At 43.0% G+C, this 24,171-nt stretch overlaps 1 protein-coding gene and 1 pseudogene across 5 annotated transcripts in view; both read right to left on the reverse strand.

Annotated features, from left to right (window-relative positions):
• Positions 1-24,171, reverse strand: part of ZNF81 (zinc finger protein 81) — a 746,478-nt gene that overhangs the window by 127,057 nt on the left and 595,250 nt on the right. The gene's annotated exons all lie outside the window — the stretch shown is intronic.
• Positions 21,462-23,639, reverse strand: LOC105614548 (protein fem-1 homolog A-like; annotated as a pseudogene).

Consider the following 24,171-nt stretch of genomic DNA (forward strand, 5'->3'; position numbering starts at 1 on the left):
CTGGAGTAGAGGTTGGATTTTCAAAGATACAATATTAAAGAAAAGCAGAAGGAAAAAGGAAGAAAGAAAAAAAAAAGAATTATTAAAAAACAAACAAACAAACAAAAACAAAACAAAACAAAACACTAACAACCATCCAAAGAGTATATATGGTGTTTGCCTTAAAAAAAAAAAAAAAAAGTCTTTTTTTTTTTTTAATAGTAATACTAGGTTATAGAAATAAAAATTAGAGGAGAAATAGAAGATTTAACAATTAAAAAAAAGAAGCTCGGAAAAAAAAGAAAAAAAATGCAAAAGGCAAAAAAAAAAAAAGAATGATTTTAAAAATATTAAAAAATTAAAAATATATCTGGCTCTTCTCTGATGTTATGGGCCGTGTGGGCTCACTTCCAAGGTGGTTCCCTCTGTTTAACTTCTTCTGTTTGCTGGTTTTTAGGCTCACTAGTTCAGTCGCGCTGTGGGGAGGGGGGATGCTGCAAACAAATAGCACTGTCGTGTGTACACAGTATCTCTGCCCCGCTTGACCTGTCCTTCCTCGCGGCGCACAAACCGCTCCGGCTCTACGATGCTCAGCCGGGAACCGTCTGGGGCCGGCCCTAGGCTGCGTGCACTTCCCTGGTCCAAGCCGCTCAGGTTTGGCCCTCAGGCAGCCCTCAGAGGCACAAATGCGGCTGGGACTGCGCTTTGTGCCCTTCCCAGGTCCGAGTAGCTCAGGAGTTTGGCGAGCGCAATCGCCGCGGCTTGTCACCGTTTCCACCGCTGCCGCTCAGCTCTCTGGGTGGACCGCTGGCGCACCCCGTGAGGCAGACTGTGACTGTCCAGCACCCCCAGAAGTCTTAGCAAAGGAGCCTGCTTGCAGTTAGGTAAGTAAAGTCTCTCCGGGTCTGCAATTGCCCCTTTCCAGTCCTTACGGCTCTGGCTGCCTGTCCCCGGCGGGGAATGGTCTGCAGCCGGCTTTTTCCGTTCCGTCCTTTGTTCTGTGCTGGATCCTGGCAGTGTCTTATGTTCGAGCTTTTCGCGTGGTAGCTATCCCACAGTCTGGTTTGCTAGCCCAAGTTAGATCGTTCTGGTGGAGCGTGGGGCGTTCGTGCCCGATTCTTGCAAAGCACTGCAGCCCGCGCCTCCCGCGCGTCCCTGCCCTGCCCCCACTTCCCAATGGCGGATGCAGGCGTCTGTGCTGCTTTTCCGCTGGGGGAGTTACTGGTGGGCTTGTAGTCTCTTGGTTTTAATTATTTATCTATTTTTCCTTCCTGTTATGCTGCCCTCTGTGTTTCCAAGGCTCGCCACAGACTCGGCAGGGAGAGTGTTTCCTGGTGTTTGGAAACCTCTCTTCCTAAAATTCCCTTCCCGGGACGGGCTTCCCTTCCCGGGACGGGCTTCCCTTCCCGGGACGGAGCTCCCTCCCCACCTCCTTTGTCTCCTTTTTCGTCTTTTATATTTTTTCCTACCTGATTTTGAAGACAATGGTCTGCTTTTCTGGTTGCCTGATGTCCTCTGCCAGCCTAGAAGTTGTTTTGCGGAGTTTGCTCGGCGTTGAAATGTTCTTTTGAGGAATTTGTGAGGGAGAACGTGATCTTCCCGTCCTATTCCTCCGCCATCTTTCCCTCCCTCCCAGAATTGATGCTTTTGAACTGTGGTGTTGGAGAAGACTCCTGAGAGTCCCTTGGACTGCAAGGAGATCCAACCAGTCCATTCTGAAGGAGATCAGCCCTGGGATTTCTTTGGAAGGAATGATGCTAAAGCTGAAACTCCAGTACTTTGGCCACCTCATGCGAAGAGTTGACTCATTGGAAAAGACTTTGATGCTAGGAGGGATTGGGGGCAGGAGGAGAAGGGGACGACAGAGGATGAGATGGCTGGATGGCATCACTGACTCAATGAACGTGAATCTGAGTGAACTCCCGTAGTTGGTGATGGACAGGGAGGCCTGTCGTGCTGTGATTCATGGGCTCGCAGAGAGTCGGACACGACTGAGCGACTGAACTGAACTGAACTGAACTAAGGACTTTGAAGGCTCATTATACACAGTCTTCTATGGAAATGATTGTCAACACTATGGAAGAAGACTCCAAATAGAGAGGACATCTTTAAAGTCTGAAAGGATTACATTATTGAAGATGCCATTGTTATAGAAAAAGCCACAAAAGCCATCAAGCCCAAAACAATAAAATCCTGTTGGAGAAAACTGTGCAGATGTTGTGTATGACCTCACAGGATTTATGACAGAGCCCATCAAGGAAATCAGGAAGTTGTGGATGTGGCAAAAAAAAACAAAACAAACAAAAAAAAAACCAAAAGGGCAGGGGATAAGGGTTTCAAGGTATGGATCTTGGAGAAATTCAAGTGCTAATAGGCAGCACACCAGAGGAATTCACAGAAGACTACCTGATGGAGATGAGTGCCTACTTCCCAACCAATGCCTGACAATGAGAAGGAAGAAGATGATAAGAAGTAGAAGAAGTAGAGTTAGAAAACAAACTGGAGGGAGCAGTCCTAAGATGGCAAAGGAATAGGACAGGGAGACCACTTTCTCTCCCACAAATTCATCAAAAGAACATTTGAACGCTGAGTGAATTCCACAAAACAACTTCTGATTGGTGGCAAAGGACAGCAGGCACCCAGAAAAGCAGCCCATTGTCCTCGAAAAGAGGTAGGAAAAAATATAAAAGATAAAAAGAGAGACAGAAGAGGTAGGGATGGAGATCTGTCCCAGGAAGCAAGTCTTAAAAAAAGAGAGGTTTCCAAACACCAGGAAACACACTCCCTGGCGAGTCTGTGGTGAGGCTTGGAACCTCAGACATAACCGGGAGGAAAAATAAATAAATAATTAAAACCCACAGATTACATGCCCAACAGTAACTCCCCCAGCGGAGAAGCAGCGCAGACACCTGTATCCCCCACTAGCAAGCGGGGACTGGGCAGGGCTGCATTGCTTAGAGTAAGGACAGGGCCTAATGCCCCGAGGGCAATCTGAGGGAACTAACTTGAGATAGCAACCCAGACTGTGGAATAGCTATCCCGTGAAAACCCCTAACCTAAGACACTGCCAGGCCCTCTCATAGCATAAAGGACTGAGCAGAGCTAGCCGGCAGCGGACCAACCCACCCCCAACTGGAGACAGGCAGGCGAGGGCAGCCAGAGCTGGAAGGGGGCAATCACGGCCCCAGAGAGGCATCATCTACCAAACTGCAAGCAAGCTTCGTTGCTAACCAAGACTTCTTAGGATTCTGGACGGTTGATATCTGCTGGGAGGGTTGCAGCCAGAGATCAGCTCCCCAGAAGAGACACACAGCACACCCGAGAAGGTGCGCTGGTTGTACACCCAGAAAACTGAGTGGCAGGGATGGGGGAGGCAATAAGTTGCAGCAACCGTGCTCACCAAGCACCTGGTCACCTGAGCTGCTCAGACCTGGGAAGGGCACAAAACACAGGCCCAACCAAGTCTGCGCCTTTGTGGAGTACCCGAGTACCTGAACCTGAGCTGCTTAGACCTGGGAAGTGCATACAAACCAGGGCCAGCCTCAGATAGTTCCCGGCAGAGCAACCTAGAGCCTAAGCAGGGTAGACAGGGAAAGCACACACGCAGTGAGCAGGGGCAAACCCAGCGTGGCTGAGACACTGCGAGCAAACGCCAGTGTTATTTGTTTGTAGTGTTCCTCCCTCCCCACAGCACCACTGAACAAGGGAGCCTAAAAAAGTGTCCACCACCGCCCCCCTTGTGTCAGGGCGGAAATTAAACACTGAAGAGACCAGCAAACAGAAGAAGCTAAAATAAACGAGAGAACCACTTTGAAAGTGACAGGTGCAATAGATATAACCCTGTAGTTAGCACCAACTAGATAGGAAGGGGCCTACAGATTTTGAGAAGTATAAGCCAGATGAAGGAACTATCTGAAAATGAACTGACCCCACACTGTCCACAACACCACCAGAGAAAGTCCTAGATATATTTTTGCTATTATCAATTTTTAATTAAAAATTTTCTTATTTTTAATTCCTCTATTACTCTTTTAATTTTCATTTTTATAACTTACTGCTGCTGCTGCTGCTAAGTTGCTTCAGTCATGTCCGACTCTGTGCGACTCCTTTTACACAGCAGCCCACCAGGCTCCCCCATCCCTGGATTCTCCAGGTAAGAACACTGGAGTGGGTTGCCATTTCCTTCTCCAATGCATGAGAGTGAAAAGTGAAAGTGAAGTCACTCAGTCATGTCTGACTCTTAGCGACCCCATGGACTGCAGCCTACCAGGCTTACTATTACTTTGCAAAAAAAAAAAAAAAAAAGACCCTATTTTTTAAAGCAAACTTCATAGATATATATTTTATCATTTTTTGACTTTGTTTTTTTCTTTAATATTGTATTTTTGAGAATTCAATCTCTACTCTAGATTTTTAATCTTTGCTTTTTGGTATTTGTTATCAATTTTGTACCTTTAAGAACCCAATCTTCACTACCCATTTTTACTTGGGAGTGAGATTACTGGCTTGACTGTGCTCTCCCTCTTTGGACTCTCCTTTTTCTCCACCAGGTCGCCTCTATCCCCTCCCTCCCCCTTCTCTTCTCTACCCAACTCTGTGAATCTCTTTGTGTGTTCCGGACTATAGAGAACACTTAGGGAACTGATTACTAGCTAGATCTGTCTCTCTCCTTTTGATTTCCCCCTTTATGTTCCTGGCCACCTCTGTCTCCTTCCTCCCTTTTCTCTTCTCTGTATAACTCTGTGAACATCTCTGAGCAGTCCAGACTGTGGAGAGCACAGAAGGAAGTGATTACTGGCTAGCTTGCTCTCTCCTCTTTTGATTCCCTTTCCTCTCCTCCTGGTCACCTCTATCTCCTTCCTCTCTATTCTCTTCTCCATGTAACTCTGTGAACCTCTCTGGGTGTCCCTCAATGTGGAGAGACTTTTCATCTTTAACCTACATGTCTTATCATCAGTGCTGTATAAATGGAGAAGTCTTGAGGGTACTGTAAGAATAGGACTGAAAACCAGAGGCAGGAGGCTTAAGTCCAAATCCTGAGAACACAAGAGAACTCCTGACTCCAGGGAACACTAATCGACAGGAGCTCATCAAATGCCTCCATACCCACACGGAAACCAAGCACCACCCAAGGGCCAATAAGTTCCAGAGCAAGACATACCATGCAAATTGTCCAGTAACACAGGAACATAGCCCTGAGCTTCAATATACAGGCTGCCCAAAGTCACACCAAACCCACTGACATCTCATAACTCATTACTGGAAACTTCATTGCACTCCAGAGAGAACAAATCCAACTCCACCCACCAGAACACCTACACAAGCTTCCCTAACCGAGAAACCTTGACAAGCCACCTGTCCAACCCCACCCACAGTGAGGAAACTCCACAATAAAGAGAACTTCACAAACTGCCAGAATACGGAGAGGCCACCCCAAACACAGCAATATAAACAAGATGAAAAGGCAGAGGAATACCCAGCAGGTAAAGGAACAGCATAAATACCCACCAAACCAAACAAAAGAGGAAGAGATAGGGAATCTGCCTGATAAAGAATTCCGAATAATAACAGTGAAAATGATCCAAAATCTTTAAAACAAAATGCAGTTACAGATAAATAGCCTGGAGACAAGGATTGAGAAGATGCAAGAAAGGTTTAACAAGGACTTAATATATAATAAATAATGCAATAAATGAAATAAAAAACACTCTGGAGGGAACCAACAGTAGAATAATGGAGGCAGAAGATAGGATAAGTGAGGTAGGAGATAGAATGGCAGAAATTAATGAAACAGAGAGGAAAAAAAAACCAATTAAATGAAATGAAGACAATCTAAGAGACCTCTGGGACAATTTTAAATGCTCCAACATTCAAACATAGGAGTCCCAAAAGAAGAAGACAAAAAGAAAAACCATGAGAAAATACTTGAGGAGACAATAGTTGAAAACTTCCCTAAAATGGGGAAGGAAATAATCACCCAAGTCCAAGAAACCCAGAGAGTCCCAAACAGGATAAACCCAAGGCGAAACACCCCAAGACACATATTAATCAAATTAACAAAGATCAAACACAAAGAACAAATATTAAAAGCAGCAAGGGGAAAACAACAAACACACAAGGGGATTCCCATAAGGATAACAGCTGATCTTTCAATAGAAACTCTTCAGGCCAGGAGGGAATGGCAGGACATACCTAAAGTGATGAAAGAAAATAACCTACAGCCAAGATGACTGTACCCAGCAAGGATCTCATTCAAATCTGAAGGAAAATCAAAAGCTTTACAGACAAGCAAAAGCTGAGAGAATTCAGCACCACGAAACCAGCTCTCCAACAAAGGCTAAAGGACTTTCTCTAGACCAGAAACACAGAAACTCAAACCCAAACAATAAAGTAAATGGCAATGGGATCATACTTATCAATAATTACCTTAAATGTAAATGGGTTGAATGCCCCAACCAAAAGACAAAGACTGGCTGAATGGATACATAAAACAAGACCCCTATATATGTTGTCTACAAGAGACCCACCTCAAAACAAGGGATACATACAGACTGAAAGTGAAGGGCTGGAAAAGATATTCCATGCAAATAGAGACCAAAAGAAAGCAGGAGTAGCAATACTCATATCAGATAAAATAGACTTTAAAACAAAGGCTGTGAAAAGAGACAAAGAAGGCCACTACATAATGATCAAAGGATCAATGCAAGTAGATATAACAATTATAAACATATATGTTCCCAACAGAGGAGCACCACAATATGTAAGACAAATGCTAACAAGTATGAAAGTAGAAATTAACAGTAACACAATAATAGTGGGAAACTTTAATACCCCACTCACAACTATGGACAGATCAACTAAACAGAAAATTAACAAGGAAACACAAACTTTAAATGATACAATAGACCAGTTGGACCTAATTGATATCTATAGGACATTTCACCCCAAAACAATGAATTTCACCTTTTTCTCAAGTGCACATGGAACCTTCTCCAGGATAGATCACATCCTGGGCCATAAATCTAGCCTTGGTAAATTAAAAAAATCCGAAACCATTTCAAGCATCTTTTCTGACCACAATGCATTAAGATTAGATCTCAATTACAGGAGAAAAATGATTAAAAATTCCAACATGTGGAGGCTGAACAACACGCTGCTGAATAACCAACAAATCACAGAAGAAATCAAAGAAGAAATCAAAATACGCATAGAAATGAATGAAAATGAAAACACAACACCCCAAACCTGTGGGACACTGTAAAAGCAATGCTAAGGGGAAGGTTCATAGCAATACAGGCATACCTCAAAAACAAGAAAAAAGTCAAATAAATAACCTAACTCTACACCTAAAGCAACTAGAAAAGGAAGAAATGAAGAACCTCAGGGTTAGTAGAAGGAAAGAAATCTTTAAAATTAGGGCAGAAATAAATGCAAAAGAAACAAAAGAGACCACAGCAAACATCAACAAAGCCAAAAGCTGGTTCTTTGACAGGATAAATAAAATTGACAAACCATTAGCCAGACTCATCAAGAAACAAAGGGAGAAAAATCAAATCAATAAAATTAGGAATGAAAATGGAGAGATCACAACAGACAACACAGAAATACAAAGGATCATAAGAGACTACTATCAGCAACTATATGCCAATAAAATGGACAATGTGGAAGAAATGGACAAATTCTTAGAAAAGTACAACTTTCCAAAACTGAACTATGAAGAAATAGAAAATCTTAACAGACCCATCACAAGCATGGAAATTGAAACTGTAATCAGAAATCTGCCAGCAAACAAAAACCCAGGTCCAGACAGCTTCACAGCTGAATTCTACCAAAAATTTAGAGATGAGCTAATACCTATCCTACTCAAACTCTTCCAGAAAATTGCAGAGGAAAGTAAACTTCCAAACTCATTCTATGAGGTGCCATCACCCTCATACCAAAACCTGACAAAGATGTCACTAAAAAAGAAAACTACAGGCCAATATCACTGATGAACATAGGTGCAAAAATCCTTCACAAAGTTCTAACAAACAATCCAACAACACATTAAAAAGATCATACACCATGACCAAGTGGGCTTTATCCCAGGGATGCGAGGATTCTTCAATATCCACAAATCAATCAATATAATACACCACATTAACAAATTGGAAAATAAAAATGATATGATTGTCTCAATAGATGCAAAGAAAGTCTTTGACAAAATTCAACATCCATTTATGATAAAAACCCTCCAGAAAGCAGGCATAGAAGGAACATACCTCAACAGAATAAAAGCTATATATCACAAACCCACAGCAAACATTATCCTCAATGGTGAAAACACTGAAAGCATTTCCCCTAAAGTCAGGAACAAGACAAGGGTGCCCACTATCACTACATAGTTTTGGAAGTTTTGGCCACAGCAATCAGAGCACAAAAAGGAAATAAAAGGAATCCAGATTGAAAAGAAGAAGTAAAACTCTCACTGTTTGCAGATGACATGATCCTCTACATAGAAAACCCTAAAGACTCCACCAGAAAATTACTAGAGCTAATCAATGAATATAGTAAAGTTGCAGGATATAAAATCAACACACAAAAATCCCTTGCATTCCTATACACTAATAATGAGAAAGTAGGAAAAGAAATGAAGGAAACAATTCCATTCACCATTGCAACGAAAAGAATAAAATACTTGGGAATATATCTACCTAAAGAAACTAAAGACCTATATATAGAAAACTATAAAACACTGGTGAAAGAAATCAAAGAGGACACTAATAGATGGAGAAATATGCCATGTTCATGGATCGGAAGAATCAATATAATGAAAATGAGTATACTACCCAAAGCAATCTACAGATTCAATGCAATCCCTATCAAGCTACCAGCAGTAAATTTCACAGAGCTAGAACAAATAATTTCACAATTTGTATGGAAACACAAAAAACCTCGAATAGCCAAAGCAATCTTGAGAAAGAAGAATGGAACTGGAGGAATCAACTTACCTGACTTCAGGCTCTACTACAAAGCCACAGTCATCAAGACAGTATGGTACTGGCACAAAGACAGAAAAATAGATCAATGGAACAAAATAGAAAGCCCAGACATAAATCCACGCACCTACGGACACCTTATCCTTGACAAAGGAGGCAAGAATATACAATGGAGAAAAGACAATCTCTTTAACAAGTGGTGCTGGGAAAACTGGTCAACCACTTGTAAAAGAATGGAGCTCAAACACTTTCTAATACCATACACAAAAATAAACTCAGAATGGATTAAAGATCTAAACATAAGGCCAGAAACTATAAAACTCCTTGAGGAGAACATAGGCAAAACACTCTCTGACATAAATCACGCAGGATCCTCTATGATCCACCTCCCAGAATTCTGGAAATAAAAGCAAAAATAAACAAATGGGACCTAATTAAACTTAAAAACTTCTGCACAACAAAGGAAACTATAAGCAAGGTGAAAAGACAGCCTTCTGAATGGGAGAAAATAACAGCAAATGAAGCAACTGACAAACAACTAATCTCAAAAATATACAAGCAACTCCTGCAGCTCAATTCCAGAAAAATAAACGACCCAATCAGAAACTGGGCCAAAGAACTAAACAGACATTTCTCCAAAGAACACATACAGATGGCTAACAAACACATGAAAAGATGTTCAACATCACTCATTATCAGAGAAATGCAAATCAAAACCACAATGAGGTACCATTTCACACCAGTCAGAAAGGCTGCTATCCAAAAGTCTACAAGCAATAAATGCTGGAGAGGGTGTGGAGAAAAGGGAACCCTCTTACACTGTTGGTGGGAATGCAAACTAGTACAGCCACTATGGAGAACAGTGTGGAGATTTGTTTAAAAACTGGAAATAGAACTGCCATATGACCCAGCAATCCCACTTCTGGGCATACACACTGAGGAAACCAGAATTGAAAAAGACACGTGTACCCCAATGTTCATTGCAGCACTGTTTATAATAGCCAGGACATGGAAGCAACCTAGATGTGCATGAGCAGAAGAATGGATAAGAAAGCTGTGGTACATATATACAATGGAATATTACTCAGCCATTAAAAAGGATACATCTGAATCAGTTCTAATGAGGTGGATGAAACTGGAGCCGATTATACAGAGCGAAGTAAGCCAGAAAGAAAAACACCAATACAGTATAATAATGCATATATATGGAATTTAGAAAGATGGTAACGATAACCCTATATGCGAGACAGCAAAAGAGACACAGATGTACAGAACAGTCTTTTGGACTCTGTGCGAGAGGGCAAGGGTGGGATGATTTGGGAGAATGGCATTGAAACAAGTATATTATCATATGTGAAATGAATCGCCAGTCCAGGTTTGATGCATGATACAGGATGCTTGGGGCTGGTGCACTGGGATGACCCAGAGGGATGGGATGGGGAGGGAGGTTCAGGATGGGGAACACATGTACATCCATGGTGGATTCATGTCAATGTGTGGCAAAACCAATACAATCTTGTAAAGTAATTAGCCTCCAATGTTATGGGGAGGGAGGTGGGAGGGGGGTTCATGTTTGAGAATGCATGTACATCCGTGGTGGATTCATGTCAATGTATGGCAAAACCAATACAGCATTGTAAAGTAAAATAAAGTAAAAATAAAAATTTAAGGAGATCCTGAAAAAGATGGCGGAGGAATAGGACGGGAAGATCACTTTCTCCCTCACAAATTCCTCAAAAGAACATTTCAACGCCGAGCAAACTCCACAAAACAACTTCTGTAGGCTGGCAGAGGACGTCAGGCAACCAGAAAAGCAGACCATTGTCTTCAAAAACAGGTAGGAAAAAATATAAAAGACGAAAAAGGAGACAAAGGAGGTGGGGAGGGAGCTCCGTCCCGGGAAGGGAAGGGAATTTTAAGAAGAGAGGTTTCCAAACACCAGGAAACACTCTCCCTGCCGAGTCTGTGGCGAGCCTTGGAAACACAGAGGGCAACATAACAGGAAGGAAAATAGATAAATAATTAAAACCAAGAGATTACAAGCCCACCAGTAACTCCCCCAGCGGAAAAGCAGCACAGACGCCTGCATCCGCCATTGGGAAGTGGGGGCAGGGCAGGGACGCGCGGGAGGCCCGGGCTGCAGTGCTTTGCAAGAATCGGGCAGGAATGCCCCACGAGCAACCAGAACGATCTAACTTGGGCTAGCAAACCAGACTGTGGGATAGCTACCACGCGAAAAGCTCGAACATAAGACACCGCCAGGACCGAGCACAGAACAAAGGACGGAACGGAAAAAGCTGGCTGCAGACCATTCCCCGCCGGGGACAGGCAGCCAGAGCCGTAAGGACTGGAAAGGGGCAATTACAGACCCGGAGAGACTTTACGTACCTAACTGCAAGCAGGCTCCTTTGCTAAGACTTCTGGGGGTGCTGGACAGTCACAGTCTGCCTCACGGGGTGCGCCAGCGGTCCACCCAGAGAGCTGAGCGGCAGCGGCGGAAAAGGTGACAAGCCGCGGCGATTGCGCTTGCCAAACTCCTGAGCTACTCGGACCTGGGAAGGGCACAAAGCGCAGTCCCAGCCGCATTTGTGCCTCTGAGGGCTGCCTGAGCGCCGAACCTGAGCGGCTTGGACCGGGGAAGTGCACGCAGCCTAGGGCAGGCCCCAGACGGCTCCCGGCTGAGCATCGTAGAGCCGGAGCGGTTTGTGCGCTGCGAGAAAGGACAGGCCAAGCGGGGCTGAGATACTGTGTGCACACGACAGTGCTATTTGTTTGCAGCATCCCCCCTCCCCACAGCGCGACTGAACTAGTGAGCCTAAAAAACCAGCAAACAGAAGAAGTTAAACAGAGGGAACCACCTTGGAAGTGAGCCCACACGGCCCATAACATCAGAGAAGAGCCAGATATATTTTTAATATTTTTAAAATCATTCCTTTTTTTTTTTGCTTTTTTCTTTTTTTTTCTTTTTTTTCCTAGCTTTTTTAAAAATTGTTAAGTCTTCTATTTCTCCTCTAATTTTTATTTCTATAACCTAGTATTACTATTTTTTAAAAAAAGACTTTTTTTTTTAAAGGCAAACACCATATATACTCTTTGGATGGTTGTTGGTGTTTTGTTTTGTTTTGTTTTGTTGTTTGTTTTTTAATAATTCTTTTTTTCTTTCTTCCTTTTTCCTTCTGCTTTTCTTTAATATTGTATCTTTGAAAATCCAACCTCTACTCCAGATTTTTAATCTTTGCTCTTAGGTTTTTGTTGTCAATTTTGTACATTTAAAAACCCAAACTTCACTACCCAAGTTTACCTGAGAGCGAGATTACTGGCTTGACCACTCTCTCCTCCTCTGGACTCTCCTTTTTCTCCACCAGGTGGCCTCTGTCTCTTTTCTCCCCATCTCTTCTCTATCCAACTCTGTGAATCTCTGTGTGTTCCAGACGGTAGAGAACACCTAAGGAACTGGTTACTGGCAGGATTTGTCTCTCTCCTACTCATTCCTCTCTCTTATCCTCCCGGTCACCTCTGTCTACTTCCTCCCTCTCCTCTTCCCCGTATAACTGTAAATACCTCTGAGCGGTCCAGACTATGGAGCACACATAAGGAAGTGACTACTGGCTAGCTTGCTCTCTCCTCTCTTGATCTCACCGCATCTCATTCCAGTTACCTCTAACTACCCCCTCCCTCTTCTCTTCTCCATGTAACTCAGTGAACTTCTCTGAGTGTCCCTCAATGTGGAGAAACTTTTCATCTTTAACCTAGATGTTTTATCATCGGTGCGGTATAGATGGAGAAGTCTAGAGGCTACTGTAAAAATAAAACTGAAAACCAGAAGCAGGAAGCTTAAATCCAAAGACTGAAAACATTAGAGAACTCTTGAATTCAGGGAACATTAAGCAATAGGAGCTCATCAAATGCCTTCATAACTACACCGAAACCAAGCTCCACCCAAGGGCCAACAAGTTCCAAAACAAGACATACCACGCAAATTCTCCAGCAACACAGGAACACTCCCCTGAGCCTCAATATACAGGCAGCTCAAAATTATCCCAAAACCTTCGATGTCTCATAACCCATTACGGGTCACTCCACTGCACTCCAGAGAGAAGAAACCCAGCTCCACCCACCAAAACTCCAACACAAGCCTCCCTAACCAGGAAACCTTGACAAGCCACTGATAGAACCCCACCCAAAGTGAGGAAGCTCCATAATAAAGAGAACTCCACAAATTACCAGAATATAAAAAGGCCACCCCAAACGCAGCAATATAACCAAAATGAAGAGACAGAGGAATACTCAGCAGGTAAAGGAACAGGAGAGTTGCCCACCAAACCAAACAAAAGAGGAAGAAGTAGGGAATCTACCGGAGAAGGAATTCCGAATATTGATAGCGAAAATGATCCAAAATCTTGAAATCAAAATGGAAACACAGATAAATAGCCTAGAGATAAGGATTGAGAAGATGCAAGAAAGGTTTAACAAGGACCTAGAAGAAATAAAAAAGAGTCAAAATATAATGAATAATGCAATAAATGAGATCAGAAACACTCTGGAGGGAACAAATAGTAGAATAACGGAGGCAGAGGATAGGATTAGTGAAATAGAAGATAGAATGGTAGAAATAAATGAATCAGAGAGGAAACAAGAAAAACGAATTAAAAGAAACGAGGACAATCTCAGAGACCTCCAGGACAATATGAAACGCTCCAACATTCGAATTATAGGAGTCCCAGAAGAAGAAGACAGAAAGAAAGATCATGAGAAAATCCTTGAGGAGATAATAGTTGAAAACGTCCCTAAAATGGGGAAGGAAATAATCACCCAAGTCCAAGAAACAGAGAGTTCCAAACAGGATAAACCCAAGGCAAAACACCCCAAGACACATATTAATCAAATTAACAAAGATCAAACACAAAGAACAAATATTAAAAGCAGCAAGGGAAAAACAACAAATAACACACAAGGGGATTCCCATAAGGATAACAGCTGATCTTTCAATAGAAACTCTTCAGGCCAGGAGGGAATGGCAAGACATACTTAAAGTGATGAAAGACAATAACCTACAGCCCAGATTACTGTACCCAGCAAGGATCTCATTCAAATACGAAGGAGAAATCAAAAGCTTTACAGACAAGCAAAAGCTGAGAGAATTCAGCACCACAAAACCAGCTCTCCAACAAATTCTAAAGGATATCCTCTAGACAGGAAACACGAAAAGGGTATATAAACCCGAACTCAAAACAATAAAGTAAATGGTAATGGGATCATACTTATCAATAATTACCTTAAACGTAAATGGGTTGAACGCCCCAACCAAAAGACAAAGACTGGCCGAATGGATACAAAAACAAGACCCCTCTATATGCTGCTTACAAGAGACCCACCTCAAAACAAGGGACACATACAGACTGAAAGTGAAGGGCTGGAAAAGATATACCACGCAAATAGAGACCAAAAGAAAGCAGGAGTGGCAATACTCATATCCGATAAAATAGACTTTAAAACAAAGGCTGTGAAAAGAGACAAAGAAGGCCACTACATAATGATCAAAGGAACAATCCAAGAAGAAGATATAACAATTATAAATATATATGCACCCAATATAGGAGCACCACAATATGTAAGACAGATGCTAACAAGTATGAAAGGGGAAATCAACAATAACACAATAATAGTGGGAGACTTTAATACCCCACTCACACCTATGGACAGATCAACTAAACAGAAAATTAACAAAGAAACGCAAACTTTAAATGATACATTAGATCAGTTAGACCTAATTGATATCTATAGGACATTTCACCCCAAAGCAATGAATTTCACCTTTTTTCAAGTGCTCATGGAACCTTCTCCAGGATAGATCACATCCTGGGCCATAAATCTAAACTTGATAAATTCAAAAAATCGAAATCATTCCAAGCATCTTTTCTGACCATAATGCATTAAGATTAGATCTCAATTACAGGAGAAAAACTATTAAAAATTCCAACATATGGAGGATGAACAACACACTTCTGAATAACCAACAAATCACAGAAGAAATCAAAAAAGAAATCAAAATATGCATAGAAACTAATGAAAATGAAAACACAACAACCCAAAACCTGTGGAACACTATAAAAGCAGTGCTAAGAGGAAAGTTCATAGCAATACAGGCATATCTCAAGAAACAAGAAAAAAGTCAAATAAATAACCTAACTCTACAACTAAAGCAACTAGAAAAGGAAGAGTTGGAGAACCCCAGAGTTAGTAGAAGGAAAGAAATCTTAAAAATTAGGGCAGAAATAAATGCAAAAGAAACAAAAGAGACCATAGCAAAAATCAACAAAGCCAAAAGCTGGTTCTTTGAAAGGATAAATAAAATTGACAAACAATTAGCCAGACTCATCAAGAAGCAAAGAGAGAAAAATCAAATCAATAAAATTAGAAATGAAAATGGAGAGATCACAACAGACAACACAGAAATACAAAGGATCACAAGAGACTACTATCAGCAGTTGTATGCCAATAAAATGGACAACGTGGAAGAAATGGACAAATTCTTAGAAAAGTACAATTTTCCAAAACTGAACCAGGAAGAAATAGAAAATCTTAACAGACCCATCACAAGCACGGAAATTGAAACTGTAATCAGAAATCTTCCAGCAAACAAAAGCCCAGGTCCAGACGGCTTCACAGCTGAATTCTACCAAAAATTTAGAGAAGAGCTAACACCTATCCTCCTCAAACTCTTCCAGAAAATTGCAGAGGAAGGTAAACTTCCAAACTCATTCTATGAGGCCACCATCACCCTCATACCAAAACCTGACAAAGATGTCACAAAAAAAGAAAACTACAGGCCAATATCACTGATGAACATAGATGCAAAAATCCTCAACAAAATTCTAGCAATCAGAATCCAACAACACATTAAAAGATCATACACCATGACCAAGTGGGCTTTATCCCAGGGATGCAAGGATTCTTCAATATCTGCAAATCAATCAATGTAATTCACCACATTAACAAATTGAAAAATAAAAACCATATGATTATCTCAATAGATGCAGAGAAGGCCTTTGACAAAATTCAACATCCATTTATGATAAAAACTCTCCAGAAAGCAGGAATAGAAGGAACATACCTCAACATAATAAAAGCTATCTATGACAAACCCACAGCAAACATTATCCTCAATGGTGAAAAATTGAAAGCATTTCCCCTAAAGTCAGGAACAAGACAAGGGTGTCCACTTTCACCGCTACTATTCAACATAGTTCTGGAAGTTTTGGCCACAGCAATCAGAGCAGAAAAAGAAATAAAAGGAATCCAAATTGGAAAAGAAGAAGTAAAACTCTCACTGTTTGCAGATGACATGATCCTCTACATGGAAAACCCTAAAGACTCCACCAGAAAATTACTAGAGCTAATCAATGAATACAGTAAAGTTGCAGGATATAAAATCAACACACAGAAATCCCTTGCATTCCTATACACTAATAATGAGAAAGTAGAAAAAGAAATGAAGGAAACAATTCCATTCACCATTGCAACGAAAAGAATAAAATACTTAGGAATATATCTACCTAAAGAAACTAAAGACCTATATATAGAAAACTATAAAACACTGATGAAAGAAATCAAAGAGGACACTAATAGATGAAGAAATATTCCATGTTCATGGATCGGAAGAATCAATATAGTGAAAATGAGTATACTACCCAAAGCCATTTACAAATTCAATGCAATCCCTATCAAGCTATCAGCCACATTTTTCACAGAACTAGAACAAATAATTTCAAGATTTGTATGGAAATACAAAAAAACTTCGAATAGCCAAAGCAATCTTGAGAAAGAAGAATGGAACTGGAGGAATCAACTTGCCGGACTTCAGGCTCTACTACAAAGCCACAGTCATCAAGACAGTATGGTACTGGCACAAAGACAGACATATAGATCAATGGAACAAAATAGAAAGCCCAGAGATAAATCCACACACATATGGACACCTTATCTTTGACAAAGGAGGCAAGAATATACAATGGAGTAAAGACAATCTCTTTAACAAGTGGTGCTGGGAAAACTGGTCAACCACTTGTAAAAGAATGAAACTAGATCACTTCCTAACACCGCACACAAAAATAAACTCAAAATGGATTAAAGATCTAAATGTAAGATCAGAAACTATAAAACTCCTAGAGGAGAACATAGGCAAAACACTCTCAGACATAAATCACAGCAGGATCCTCTATGATCCACCTCCCAGAATTCTGGAAATAAAAGCAAAAATAAACAAATGGGATCTAATTAAAATTAAAAGCTTCTGCACAACAAAGGAAACTATAAGCAAGGTGAAAAGACAGCCTTCTGAATGGGAGAAAATAATAGCAAATGAAGCAACTGACAAACAACTAATCTCAAAAATATACAAGCAACTTCTGCAGCTCAATTCCAGAAAAATAAACGACCCAATCAGAAACTGGGCCAAAGAACTAAATAGACAGTTCTCCAAAGAAGACATACGGATGGCTAACAAACACATGAAAAGATGCTCAACATCACTCATTATCAGAGAAATGCAAATCAAAACCACAATGAGGTACCACTTCACACCAGTCAGAATGGCTGCGATCCAAAAATCTGCAAGCAATAAATGCTGGAGAGGGTGTGGAGAAAAGGGATCCCTGCTACACTGTTGGTGGGAATGCAAACTAGTACAGCCACTATGGAGAACAGTGTGGAGATTCCTTAAAAAATTGCAAATAGAACTACCTTATGACCCAGCAATCCCACTTCTGGGCATACACACCGAGGAAACCAGAATTGAAAGAGACACATGTACCCCAATGTTCATCGCAGCACTGTTTATAATAGCCAGGACATGGAAACAACCTAGATGTCCATCAGCAGATGAATGGATAAGAAAGCTGTGGTACATATACACAATGGAGTATTACTCAGCCGTTAAAAAGAATTCATTTGAATCAGTTCTGATGAGATGGATGAAACTGGAGCCTATTATACAGAGTGAAGTAAGCCAGAAAGAAAAACACCAATACAGTATACTAACACATATATATGGAATTTAGGAAGATGGCAATGACGACCCTGTATGCAAGACAGGGAAAGAGACACAGATGTGTATAACGGACTTTTGGACTCAGAGGGAGAGGGTGGGATGATTTGGGAGAATGACATTCTAACATGTATACTATCATGTAAGAATTGAATCGCCAGTCTATGTCTGACACAGGATGCAGCATGCTTGGGGCTGGTGCATGGGGATGACCCAGAGAGATGTTATGGGGAGGGAGGTGGGAGGGGGGTTCATGTTTGGGAGCACATGTAAGAATTAAAGATTTTAAAATTAAAAAAATAAAAAACCAAAAAAAATAAAAATAAAAATAAAAAAAATTTAATAAAAGAAAAAAAGAAATGAATAAAAAAATTTAAAAAAAAAGAAAGAAAACAAACTGACATTAGACAATCTGGTAGACTCCTCAAGACTGCTTTTGACTTCTTTTATAATATGGAATCTTCTATGGTACAGGCATTGAAACTAAAGTAAATGGTGGAAGAAGGGTTGGTACAGTATACAAACATTTTTGGAAGAAAGAAAAAGCAAAAAACTCAGACAGAGATCACGATGTGTCCATAAAGTTTCACCATGTGTGCCTGCCTCTCCTGCCTTCCCTTCAACTTCCTTCACCTTTGCTGCCCCAGAGACAGCAAGACGAACTCCTCCTTTTCTTCTTCCTCCCCAATCTACTCAACACAAAGACAAGCATGAAAAGCTTCATGATGATCCACATCCACTTCATTAAAGAATCATCATGCCTTATTGTTATCAAACATATCTGTTGTGTATGTGTTTTGCATGTCTTCATGTGAAAATCTAACAACTGTATGACAAGAACTGTATGGGATGTTTTTTAGCCATTCTCATCTTCTAGGTATGCATTGTACAGAATATTGTGTGCAAGATGTATTGCAGTGGACAGCCTATCCTTACATAGGCAGAAGATGAGTGATATTCAATATAAAATTATTAGTGTATTAGTTTTCTCACTGTTTTACAACTTTGCTCTGAAAGAATTACATCATTATACGGGATACTTCACTCTGTCTTGTAAATGGGAAAACTACATATAAGCCAGTCATCAGACCTGTTTTTTAAAGTAAAAATGCTTCTGATACTGATTATGAATATGACTATAATACTGTATGCCACAAAAATTTTATAACAATTCACTCATTAGCATATAGGCTGAGCTACCATAAAGCAATCATATTGCTGTTTCTTCATTATCAGGGCATGAATCATAACTGTAAATAAATATGAATTTCTTTTTCATGTTATCTTTTTGTCATATCTAGTGTTAATAAAATGTAAAACATCTATAGTGTATCACATAAAACAATACTGATGTAGCTACTGACAAGTAACTCCTCTTGTAAACAGGTGACATAAACTTACAGTATCAATAAATACAGGACAGTACTATGAATGTTTTTTCTCTTCATTATGGATTTTTTTTGGATACTGCCTCGTTTCTTTATTCCAGGCTATGAGAGGGGACAGTGATGGCATTTCCTGCCTTGCCAGAAGGTAAGAACCTAGTCTGGAAAATAAAGACCATCCTAACTAACACTGCAAATCCAAACAAGACCTAGTTCCCTTAGAGGGACAGAATATCCAAGGACCTACCATGGCTTCTGCAGGCTTCTGTGTAACTTCCCCCAAGACAGGGCTGGAGGAGAGGCACAGGGTGGGAATGGCCTCTTTCCTGAGCTGTGGGGGTGGCAGCTCCAGTCCCCTTCTACTCTTGACTGCTTTCCTAAGATGCCCAAAACACTCTCCTGCTGGCAGCCATGGCACATGGAGGATACCTTCCCCACCCCACCTCCACACAAGACAATCTTGCAGGGGTGGCTTCTCCAGCAAGAGCACTTGATCGCCCTCCCCACCCCCAGTGATGGGAGATCAAGATTTTGTACTATTTTATTTGACAACCTATTTCGCACATCCACCATCTTATCTAGCTCAGTGGGTTAGTGTGTCAATACCTGGAATTGTCCCAGGGTCACGTGGATCATGGTTTCCAAGCATCTAAAAAATGGCTACAGACACTTGGGTTGTTCTCCACACACCTGTGTCCTTCTGCATGATTTGTGAGGCAGAGGTGACCTGCAGTTTGAACTCAGAAACAGTGCAAATCAACCCCCAAACCAACCAACCTATTAATAACTCTTGTTGGGTGGGAAGCGGATGGCAAGCCCACCCTTTCCGTATTTGGCTTGCTCCTCGTTTGGAAAATGACTTCTCTTTCTAGTGAGAATGGGAAGTAGGGTGGCCCAAGTAAAAGGCAAATGAGTCAAGTGTTTCAGAAATGTATGGCCACCCTTGTTTGAGGGGACTGTTACCTCCTGAACTCCTCACAAAATATAGCTCACCCTTGCTGGCCGAGGTCATCTCAGGCAAGATAAAACCTTGCTGCATGAAATGAACTTAGGGAGCCTGACACCAAAATCTATTTTAAAAAGTGGGAGAGGGAGGTGGGGAGGAGGGTTTGGAATGGGGGAACACATGAATACCTGTGGCTAATTCAAGTCAATGTGTGGCAAAACCATCACAATATTGTAAAGTAATTAGTCCGCAATTAAAATAAATAAATTAATTTTAAAAAGTGTAGAGCAGTAAAACCTCCTGCACCACACATGTAAGCTGCCGATGCTGGTGCTCAGTTCTCTTGGACTCTTTGCGACCCCTTGGACTGTAGCCCACCAGGTTTCCCTGTCCATGGGATTGCTTCTCCAGGCAAGAATATTGGAGTGAGTGGCCATTCCCTTCTCCAGGGGATCTTCCCGACACAGGGATCAAACCCACATCTCCTGTCTCTTGCATTGCAGGTGGGTTCTTTACCACTGAGCCACCTGGTAAGCACCAACTCCCCTCCCCCAGGTAAATAAACAAACACCAAGCCACAAAAGCTACCCAAGGGGCTGGTGGCTCAGGGGCAGAGTCCAACCTGCAGCAGGGCAGAAGGAGCAGGTGCAAATGTGCCAGAAGTGTTGATTCTCCCACTTTGCCCCCTCAGGGCCTCCAGTTCTAACACTGCCCTGGGTGGCTGGGTCTATCTGGTTTGATACATAAAAGGTAGAGGTCAAACCCAACTCTCAGCTTCTTATATTTCTAGTAGGGGAGGAAGGCAATGGCTTCAATCCCTCTGCCCCAGGGCAGAGGCAAGATTCTCTGAAATTCAGGCAGATGGGACGTGTGGGAGGTTGAGCGTCTTTTCCTTATGGAGCATGAGTGTGCTAACCCCTAGAAAGAGTCAGTTCTCTGAGCATGTGGTCTGGAAGCTTCTACCACCAAAAGCTCATTGATTCTTGTCCCCTCTCCCTGATAAGGGGAGGAGGCCATGGAGACCCGTGAGCTCTTCCCTGGTTTCCAGCCACCAGAAGTGGTCTCCAGAGATGGAGTGGGGACAGGTGTGGGTCCTGCCCCTCCTGGGTTCTCCTCTCCAACCCCTTTCAGTACAGCTAGATGAAAGCCTCTAGCTCTTAGGGAATGAAGCCCTTGCAAGGGATCTTGTTCTTATCCAGAGTGCACGCTGAAATGCACTATAGAGTCACAAAGTTGAAGGGCTGAATGGTGCTCTTGGCCAGCAGCTTCTCATGTAGCAGCTCGTAGGCTGTCTTCTTAAAGGTGTTGGTGGTGTCCATGTGGGTCCCCACCTCTATCAGGGCATTCATGATCCCCAGGCAGTTGTTCTGCTTTGCAATGTGCACTGGGGGTGTTGTCAAAATCGCGGCTGTCTAGGTCGGCCCTGCAGTCAAGGGCACCTTGACCACCTGGATAGAGGGGAATCTGCCCACTTAGAAGTGAACCACATTTGTGGTTGGTGTCCACCGCCATGTGCAGGAGTGAAGACATTCTTGCTGTGACAGGTACACTTGAGCAGTAGCTCTGGTACTTCATGTCCTCCTGATCCAGCCTGCACTCCACTTTCTCCAGCAGGTAGAGCAGGTGGAGGATGATGGCCAGGGCTGTGGTGAACTGGGCTGAGTCCCTGGGCTCCTTGGGCCCGCTCAACTTCCCAGACCTTTGCACAGCACCCACATTAGATCTGCAAAACCAACTGGCGTACTTAGGCTGCCCCTTGGCCAAGCGGTTCTTGAGCAATTAGGAGAAGAGTTCATCAAAGGATAGGAAACTTCTGGCAGTCTGAGGCTCCACGTTGTTCTCCTGCATGTCCAAGGTGTACTTCCACTAGTGGATGCAGCACTAGACGCTGTCCGAGTTTGCCTACACCACATCCTGGTAGCGCATACAGTGGGCAGTGTCCAGGTGGGAGGGACCAGGACCGCTCTCAGGTCAACAGTGCCTGCATATGCTTCAAATCCCCCTGCGTGATGAGTGCCTTCAATTCCTCGGTGGTGTTCACCTCCCTGGAATAGTCAGAGGTGAGGACTTGGGTTTAGGCAGATACATGTCCCCTGGTGATGCAGCTCCATGGCCCCTACCAAGAGTTTCAGGACCCTGAGCAGATCCCGTTTCCTAGCCATGTAGGTGGCTCCCAGCAACTCCACGGCTGTCAAGCAGCTTCCCAGCTGGTGCTCAGGTGTTCCTCCTGGGAAGAGCTGCAGCAGCAGGCACCCTGGGGCTACACACATGCCTGGCTGGTGGAGGGGCCTTCTCAGGCCATCCCTGGCCACATCTCCTCCCCAGCAGGCTGCTCCTGGCTGAGGTCCTCCACGATGCTGGTGTGGTCCATCACGTGGGCAGCCAGAGGTGGTGTCATGCCACAGCCATCCCATTCCCTGTAAGCCTGGCACCCGAACAGCAGCTGCAGGACACCTGGGCTGCCGGCCTCGGTGCAGTCACACGGGGCCACATTGTTCTTGATGCTGCACAGGTGCACCTGGGCTCCCTGCAGTAATAGGTAGTGGGTGATCTGGTGGTGGCCTGTGTAACAGGAGATCATGAGGCACGTGTGCCCGTGCTGGTTGGTCACCTCCAGGTCCACCTGGTGTTCGTCCGCCAAGTAGCACACTACCTCCACATGCCCCCTGAAGCAGTCAGCATGCAGGTGCTTCGTGCATGTGCGCATGGTGTAGCTCACCAAGGCCCCACAGCACAGCAGGCTCTGCACCAGGTCCAAGAGATCAGTGGCCTAGGTGGCCCAGGGCGGCTGCACACCCTTGATGGTCTTGTCACTGAAGTGTACCAAGCTGCCCGCCTCCAAGCTGGCACTGCACGGTCCACCTTACTCAACCACATATGCTGCTGCTAAGTCGCTTCAGTCATGTCCGACTGTGTGCAGCCTCATGGACTGCAGCCTACCAGGCTTCTCTGTCCATGGGATTTTCCAGGCAAGAGTACTGGAGTGGGTTGCCATTGCCTTCTCTGCAACCACATCTAGGTGGTTGTAATGGGAGGTGATAACAAGCGGCGTCCCCACCTTAACACCCGACCCCTTTCCCCCATTGGCCAACTCGCCCGTCAGCTTGTCCAGCTCCTCCCTGTCCAGCCACTAAGCAGCCTCTGAAGCATCTACCATGGACTGTGTTGTATATGGCGGTGTGGAGGTCCACCATCTGGGCCTCCGCCAGGACATGGGCTGCCACAGGGAAGGTTGTAGGGACAGGGGACTGAGGACTGAGCCCAGAGGGGCAGGCTGCAGCCTTCACCATCTCTCCCGCTTCCATCTTAGGTGCATTTCCTTATCAATTTTCTTAATAACATTTTTTTTCTCCAGCTTACTTTAAGAATACAGGATATAATGCATGGGTGTGAATGCGTGCTCAGTCGTGTCTGACTTTGTGGTTCCAGGGAGTGTACCCTTCTAGGCTCCTCTGTCCATGGAATTTTCCAGGCAAGAATACTGGAGTGGGTTGCTATTTCCTTCTCCAGGGGATCTTCCCCATCCAAGTATCGAACCCACCTACATGGCCCATCTACTACACTGGCAGGCGGCTTCTTTACTGCTACCACCCAGTTAATGCATATAACATACAAAATAGTTGTTAATCAACTGTTTGTGTTAACCGTAAGGCTTCCGGTCAATAGTAGTTAAGTTTTGGAAGAGTCTAAAGTTATACTTGGATTTTCCACTCAGAAGGGGGTTGATGCCCCTAACCCTCACATTGTTCATGGGTCAGTGGAACTGTCATTGTGGCATCCACGACTGAATATGTCACTGGGACAGTGCTTTGCATGCTTGTTCTAGGAAAGCTGGAT

Source organism: Ovis aries, chromosome X, assembly GCF_016772045.2.
Source record: "Ovis aries strain OAR_USU_Benz2616 breed Rambouillet chromosome X, ARS-UI_Ramb_v3.0, whole genome shotgun sequence".
Taxonomy (NCBI): Eukaryota; Metazoa; Chordata; class Mammalia; order Artiodactyla; family Bovidae; genus Ovis; species Ovis aries.